The sequence below is a fragment of the Monodon monoceros genome, unplaced genomic scaffold (genome assembly GCF_005190385.1).
Source record: "Monodon monoceros isolate NGI ecotype Baffin Bay Population unplaced genomic scaffold, NGI_Narwhal_1 Super_Scaffold_10, whole genome shotgun sequence".
NCBI lineage: Eukaryota > Metazoa > Chordata > Mammalia > Artiodactyla > Monodontidae > Monodon > Monodon monoceros.
Window position 1 is genome coordinate 57,380,566 of NW_021703766.1, and position 8,435 is coordinate 57,389,000.

General features: G+C 38.7%; 1 protein-coding gene across 4 annotated transcripts in view; it reads left to right on the forward strand.

Annotated features, from left to right (window-relative positions):
- The window catches only part of LOC114906006 (zinc finger protein 345-like), a 60,628-nt gene extending 54,627 nt beyond the window's left edge, over positions 1-6,001 (forward strand). For 3 of the 4 annotated variants that reach the window (XR_003796361.1, XR_003796360.1, XR_003796357.1), the window contains one exon: positions 680-3,130. The gene's annotated coding sequence lies outside the window, so the exon portion shown is untranslated. Of the gene's footprint in view, positions 1-679; positions 3,131-5,917 lie in introns of those variants that run through there. The other variant, XR_003796362.1, reaches the window with a different exon arrangement.
- The last annotated feature ends 2,434 nt before the right edge of the window (positions 6,002-8,435 follow it).

Here is an 8,435-nt window from a genome sequence, read left to right on the forward strand (position 1 = left end):
TAGAGCTCCCTGAGTCTCAGTTTGCTGACTCACATGGAGGTGATGAGGCGCTTACCCTGGTTCCTGTGAGGATTAATAAAAGTAACAAAATACTGAGTACCTAATGGTGCCAGGATTCCAGGGTTTGCTTTATGAACATATTCTCTTTAATTCTCACAACCCAAGATAGTGGGAACTATTATTGTACTGCTGGGGAAATCCAGGGTCAGAATGATGTTGTGGGTTCCCCAAGGTCACACAATGGACAAGTGTCTGATTCAAGATGCTGGATTCATACCCCTAAGTCTAGCTCCAGAGCTGGGGATGTTTAATCCCTTTACCTCAGCACGTGAAGCACTCATCCCTGGGCAGGCACGCACAGAGTTCCAAGGAGTCTCAGCTGCTGTTACCTTTGTTGGAATTATCAACATGACCATTTCCCCACTTACCACCTGCCCTCACAGTTCTCACAGGAATGCCTTTGTCTGTCATTACTAGTGGCTTCCCCAATGGGAGGTTTTTCTCTCAGCTGCAATTGCATTATGTCCAAAGGCCGCACCTTCCTCTCCTTTGAGCACAGCACAGAGCTTAACCCTCGAGAATCAGTGATTCAGGGCTGGGTCTCTCCACCTTAATCAGCGACTTGAGTGACAGCCTCTGATGCCATCTAACATCCCAATATGAGGTTTGACTTTTTCAGGTATTTGTAAACTTCATCCTGGAGGACTAGAGACAGCCCAGTCGAGAGGACCTGGTTCCAGGAGGTGATAATGGAGACCTATGTGCTCCTGGTCTCACTGGGTAACAGCTCACCTCTGCTCCATTCATGGACCTGCTGCCTATTTGGTTCTGTCCTCTCTGTCCAGGACTGGCTGGTTGAGAAAACCACTGGCACGCACCGTCCTTCTTCCCTGCATTCCTCACCATGTTCTGGACTGACGTCCTCTATTCTAACCTTTCTGTCTGCACCAAGGGTCTTTTGGTAAAAAATACAAGTCCTCACCTGAGTGCTCATCACACTCTAACCACATCTGAGGTCCCCACTCCAGATTACACAGAAGGGGAACTGACTAGCCTAGCCTGGTTGGGTCATGTGTCCCCTCAGTCCAGTTAGCAAGGTCATGGGTGATAGGCTGCTTCAGAGAAGAGGGTGAGTCAGGCAGTACTTCTTGAGAATCATTTAGCATCAGTTCATCCAGGGTATCTTCTTAAACCATACAATCCCAGTTAAAACAGGCTCCTGGTGACTTCCCTTGTGGTCCAGTAGTTAAGACTAAATACTTCCAATGAACGGGGTACTGGTTCGATCCCTGGTCGGCGAAGTAAGATCCCACATGCTGCGCAGCATGGCCAAAAAAAAAAAGGTGGGGGTAGCTCCTGAATGCTACACCATTGTCCCTTGTTTCTTAAGGCATAGACCATGCTCCTGTGCTGCTTCAGGAGATGATTTTAGAGGGTGCACAGTTCTGACATAAAGTGGAATGCTTGGACACCCTGAGAAAGCGATTCTTTTCCCCTGCTCTTTCCCTTGTTGCTGTCAGGAGAAAGTCTTCTTGGTATAGTGCTAGATCTCTATTGCCCACTGTTACTAATATCCCCCTCCCCGTTTTTTGTGCCGAACAGGGACCTGAAACTAATATCCCTTTTTAATAGAGGGGGCACCCGTGAGCATACCCCATGGGGTCCCTGGGACTTCAGAGCATTATTTTGATTTCATTGTATTTTCATGGTAAACTTCCACTTGTCCCAAGTCAAACTGGTTTTCCCAATTAGCAGAGAGATACAAATATTCTTTTTAAGATGCAATCTATATAAGAAAAATAAAATATAGGTCATTTAAAAGAGAATTGTAACACTGGCCACAGCCAAGTTCCCGTAAGCACAGATCAGGTGTCAGGTTTGTTGCAGGCACTGTTCAGACTCCATTCCTTGAATTCCAACATCCTGTCCTCAGCAAAGTAAGGAAAATACAGCCACTGAGTGAGTCCCTCAGAAACCTCAAGTTATTCAATGTAGAAGATGTGCCGCCTTTATGAGGTGCCAACCTGTGCTTTCTTTGCTGCTAAAAGTCCTTTTTGTGACCACACTGCATGGCATGCAAGATCTTAGTTCCCAGACCAGACCAGGGATCGAACCCCTGCCCCCTGCAGTGGGAGCACAGAGGCCTAACCACTGGATTGCTAGGGAATTCCCTAAAAGTCCTTTTTAAAAATGAAATGTAAGTGAGTGTAGATGATAGTTAATGTCCTTTCTGCACCAAATCACCATGTAGATTTTCTGATTTTTAAAAAAATTTTACAGGTCCATGAAATATCAAAATTTGGGAATGACCAAGTCATCCCCTCACACAGATATCCCTTTCTCAAGGATTAAATACTCCAGATCACCTCCCTCTCACATGGCTACCTTCTCCAAGAATGCTGGCCCTACACAGGGCTGTGCACTCTTTCCTCCTCAGTGTAGCACTCAGGAGGCCGAGTCCTGGAGCCATAGCTCCTGGTGAGAATCCCAACTCGCTTCTCACAGGCTGTATGGCCCCAGGCAAGTTTCTGAACCTCTCCCTGGCTTAGAGTCCTCCTTGACAGAATGGGGTAATATGGTATTTATGTCACAGTACTATTGTTTGTCTAAATGGGTTCATGTATGAAAACTGACCAGTCTGTTACTTCCTGACTGTGCAGGTCTGAGGTGTGATCTCTGTTGCCATCACTGCTCCTGTTGATACCACCATCATCATCATCATTATCCTCATTATCAACATGCCTGAACTTGGCACCTTCTAGAGCAGTGTTGTGAAGCGTTGTAGTTCAATAGTACAGATGCCAGAGACAGCCAACCTGGGTCCCCAACTGAATCAGCTGAATATCAGTTACATGCCATTCACCTGTCTCAATTCACTTGTTATTGATAGTTGAGTTGTTTCCAGCTTGGGGATGTTAAAGATAAAGCTGCTGCAGACATTTATAGCTAGTCTTCATGTGGAAATGTGTTTCATTTATTTTGAACTAAGATTTGTGAGTATAATTCCTGAGTCAGACGGTAGGTGAATTTTTTGTTGTTAAGAAACACAAAATTTCAGTTTCATTGACCTTTTCAATTTTTTTTTAGTCTCTATTTCTGCCCTGATCTTTATTATTTCTTTCTTCTACTAAATTTGGGTTTTGTTTGTTCTTTTAATAGTTCCTTTAGGTGTAAGTTTAGGTTGTTTGAGATTTTTTTTGTTTTCCTGAGGTAGGCTTGTATCACTATAAACTTCCCACTTTGGACTGCTTTAGCTATATCCCATAGATTTTGGATTGTTTTGTTTTTGTTTTCATTTGCCTATACATTTTTTTTTTTTTTTTTTGCCACACTGGGCAGCTTGAGGGATCTGTTTCCCGACCAGTGATTGAACCCAGGCCACAGCAGTGAAAGCCTGGAATCCTATCCACTAGGCCACTAGAGAACTCCTGATGTATTTTTTTTTATTTCTTTGATTTCTTCAGTGATCCATTGGTTGTTAGCATATTATTTAGTCTCCATGTGTTTGTGTTTTTTGCAGTTTTTTTTTCTTTTTCTTGTAGTTGATTTCTAGTCTCATAGCATTGTGGTCGAAAAAGATACTTGACAAGTAGGAAAAGTTATGGTCAGAGAAGGTTCTTTGAAAAGAAATATAAAATTGATAAATCTTTAGCCACACTCATCAAGGAAAAAAGGAGTCCAAAATCCATAAAATCAGAAATGAGGAAGAAGTTTCAACTGACACAACAGAAATACAAAGGATCGTGAGATTAATATCAACAAATGTATGCCAATAAAATGGACAACCTAGAAGAAATGGATTAATTCCTAGAATGTACACTCAAGACTGAACAAGGAAAAAATAGGAAATATGAATGGACCAATTAACCAGTAATGAAATTGAATCAGCAATTTTAAAAAACTACCAACAAACAGAAGTTCAGGACCAAATGGCTTCACAGGTGAATTCTACCAGAAGTTCAGAGAAGAGTTAACACCTATGCTTCTCAAACTATTCCCAAAAACTTACAGCAGGAACACTTTTGAACTCATTCTACAAGGCCAGCCTCACTACAATACCAAAACAAGACAAAGATATCACAAAAAAAGAAAATTACAGGCCAATATCACTGATGAATATATATGCAAAAATCCTTAACAAAATATTAGCAAACCAAATCCAACAATACATTAAAAGGATCATACACCATGATCAAGTGGGATTTATTCCAGGGAAGGAAGGATGGTTGGATATCCACAAATCAATCAATGTGATATACCACATTAACACTTTGAAGAATAAAAATCATATGATCATCTCAATAGAATGCAGAAAAAGCTTTTGACAAAATTCAACACCCATTACAATATAAACGCTCTAGAAAATGGGCATAGAGGGTACATACCTCAACATAATAAAGGCCATATATTATAAGCCCACAACTGGTATCATACTCAACAGTGAAAAGCTGAAAGCATTTAATCGAAGACAAGGATGCCCACTCTTGCGACTTTTATTCAACATAGTTTTGGAAGTCCTAGCCACAGCAATCAGAGAAGAAAAAGAAATAAAATGAAATTCCAAGGGATTTCAGAGCTTGGTGGCAGGAACTAGTGGTAGAGACCAACATATTTTTAATGTATTTTACAGTATATTAAAACACACCACCTCAGCCATAAAAAGGAATGAAATTGGGTCATTTTTGGAGACAAGGATGGACCTAGAGAGTGTCATACAGAGTGAAGTAAGTCAGAAAAGCAAATATCGTATAATAACGTATATATGTGGAATCTAGAAAGATGGTATCGATTTTATTTGCAAAGCAGAAATAGAGACATAGACATACAGAACAAATGTATGGATACCAAGGGGAAAAGGGGTGGGGAGGGAGGAATTGGGAGACTGGGATTGACACATATACATTATTGATACTATGTATAAAACAGACAACTGATGGGAACATACTGTATAGCACAGGGAACTCTACCTAATGCACTGTGGTAACCTAAATGGGAGGGACGTCCAAAAGGGAGGGGATATCTGTATGGATGATTCATTTTGTTGTCAGTGGAGGCTAACACAACATTGTAAAGCATACTCCAATAAAAATTAAACAAAACAAAAACACACACATACCAGAAAATATCTCTAGCACCCTGGAACTGGCACAATGGTCATATGAGTGGTCTGGCACTCCAGGCAAACAACTACCCTTGGGAAAGTGTTCCATGGCTTCTCCATGGAACATCTTTCTGATGTATCCTTGTCACTCTCTCCTCTCCATTAAATATTTGCTCGAATATTATCTGCAGTATGAGAACATCTCTGACCCCTCTATTTCCTACTGAAATCCTCAGACTCCACATGCCTGCATTCCTCATTGCTGCTCTTTTATATTTCCACACCACCTGTCACCTTATAATTACTATAATATAGAATATTTTCTTTGTGATTTGTTGACTATTCCTTCAATAAAGAGTTGGATTGCAGGCTGCATGAGAACACATTTCTTTGGTTGCTGATGTATAACTCTTATCTAGGTGAGCCTCTGAGCCAGATGAGATGTTTAGTAAATGATTATTGATGGAATAAAACATGATGTCATAGCTTTCCTTCCATTCTTCTACCTCTTTCTGCTCTCACCTTACTATTTCTTTTTCTCAAGTTTGTTTTCCCAGGATTGTCATGAATGGAAAGGATTCACACTTTGTGGAAACAAGAATTTCATGGTAGCCAAGTCTCCAGCATAACCATGGACTCAATTCTCTCACATTTTAGGACTCAGTGTCCTTCATTTATCACCCATTGAGACTTACCTCTTCTCAGGTTTCACAAGTCCTTTTCTCTTCTAGTGATTTCCACAGTGCTTAATGGATGACTCCATTAATCAACATTAATAACTTTCTGTAATTTGCTCACTCTACAAATATTTTTCAGAGATATCCTTGAGTCCCCTTGCAGACACTGCCACTGCATTTACAGGTGAAATAATAATCACTGCCCAGCAAGGAGATGAGATCGTGGAATTAAAAACCTTTATCTCTTGTTTGGATGCCCACTTTTTACCCCATACACAGATGCCGATATTTTGGCCATCCTGGCAACAAATGTAAATTTGGTAAGTAAGCACTGTTCCCAGATACATGTCATATTCTTAGAAGAAATAGACCATATCTCAGAAAATTCAATAAGAAATGTTATATGGGGGGGAAAATCTGCTTTCTGGGATTGAAACACAAATACTGACAAAGAGATACAAAAGGGATGCATTCTGAGGGACCAAGAGGCATGGTGCCACCTCATCTACTTGCTTTAAGGCTGCCTAGTATCCATATTTCCTCTACAACCTGTCTGGATTATACTTGCTCTTATTGCTGACCAAACACATTGAGCCTCACAATGTCCATTCTAAGAGCTTTGCTCCCCACGAAGAGTAAGAAGACTGTGTTTTATTCAGTTTTTGAGTGGACATTTATGTCAATTGTTGGATATGCATTTTTTATCTTTTGGGAGCATGATTTGCAAATGAAATCTGTAGGAGTGTTTTACCAAGATGTCTTTGATGAGTGCAAGTGTTAAAACTTCCTGTCAGATTTCGTGAAAGCAAGGCACACTTAAAAAACATGTGAATAAAAGATTGTAAGATACAAAGAGCAAGATAATCAGGGATGTAAAGAATCTCAAAGCTAGAGGTTATCTTGTATGACGGCATGTTTTATATATACATAATATCTTCATTATTATTAATATTTTGCCTCCTCTCTCTGGAAAGATCTCCGATGATTCAGTGGTGAATCTGTAGGTATCTAGTTCATTATCTCGAAGTCATGAGACAGTTTGTTCTAACAAATCATATCCTGATCACACACACTGACAGGTATCTCAATCACTTTGTGGAGAGTGAAGTTTTCTTGATTACACCTTATTTGTGCTCACATAGAACCTCTCTAATCGGGAAATTTAAGAGGCTTTGTTATCTAAAAAAAACTGCAGTTTGTAAAGGGCAATGTGTACAATAATGAGAGCAAGTTTAGAATTTGCAGGCCCTTGTCTCTTTAAATAAAACAAGTTTTGTTACGCCTCATACAAAACAAGTAATGCTGCTTCTATATGACTTAAATTCATTTCAAAGGTTTTATATAAACTATTTCCATTTTTTTCCTTTTTATAATTCTCTAGTATTTTTACTACTAGTAATTTGTACTAGTACTACCAATTTGCTAGTTTTGTTCAATTTTATAGAATGCTATATAAATTAAAATACTGAGAAAAAATTTTAATTTAATTAATTTATTTATGGCTGCATTGGGTCTTTGTTGCTATGCACGGGATTCTCTAGTTGCGGCGAGTGGAGACTACTCTTCATCGTGGTGTGCGGGCTTCTTATTGTGGCGGCTTCTCTTGTGGAGCACAGGCTCTAGGTGTGCAGGCTCAGTAGTTGTGGCTCGCAGGCTCTAGAGTGCAGGCTCAGTAGTTGTGGTGCACGGGCTTAGTTGCTCTGCAGCATGTGGGATCTTCCCGGACCAGGGCTCGAACCTGTGTCCCCTGCATTGGCAGGCGGATTCTTAACCACTGCACCACCAGGGAAGTCCCATCACTGAGAAAATTTTTACCCAATCCATACAGATATGATTTTTCATGTGTAGGTTTGATTAAATTATTTCCAATTTGAAAATATTTTTTTGATCTCAAGTTTTAATTATTTTAATATTTCATTACATTATATATTTTCTGTCCAAATTGATAATCAAGTTTAATATATAAATGCCTCCTTAAATTATTCAATATGTACATATCAGCAAGGTGTGTTTCCAGGCTCACTACTATGTACTGTTAACCCCACTACGATTTTCTCTGCCAGAATAAGCTGTTGGATATATTTATAATTTCTTCTAATAAATACTTTTGTTATCCCTTTAAGTAAGCTTTAACTAATAAGCTCTGAAACACTAGCATTTTGTTTGAAATAAAGTAAATTACCTCTTTTAGTATTTTTATTCATAATAGCCTTTATAGAAACTTGCTTTATATCTATTTTTATTTAGAGGTGGTTTTTATAATTTCTGGTTTAATTTCTATGGTTTTTAATTTTCTTCAGTTCTTTCACATTTCTTTGTTTTAATGTTTTTCAAATTTTTGTATTTCAGTAACATTTGATTTAAATTTTTAATTAGGAGAAAACTTCTTACAAGATTAATATTGATTTTTAATTTTTATTGCATATATGCATACCCATAATCTCTTGTTAATTATAATATTTCAAATGATTTTAAAAGAATTCTTAGCTATATATAGGTCAAATTTCAGAATAAATATGTACTTTTTCATTTTCTCTATATATAATTCATAAATATGTTCCTAAACATACAGCATTGAAAATGCCAGACACATCACCTCACTTATAAATCTTTCCAGTATGTCTATAAAGTACACATTCTCTTTCATTATGACAATT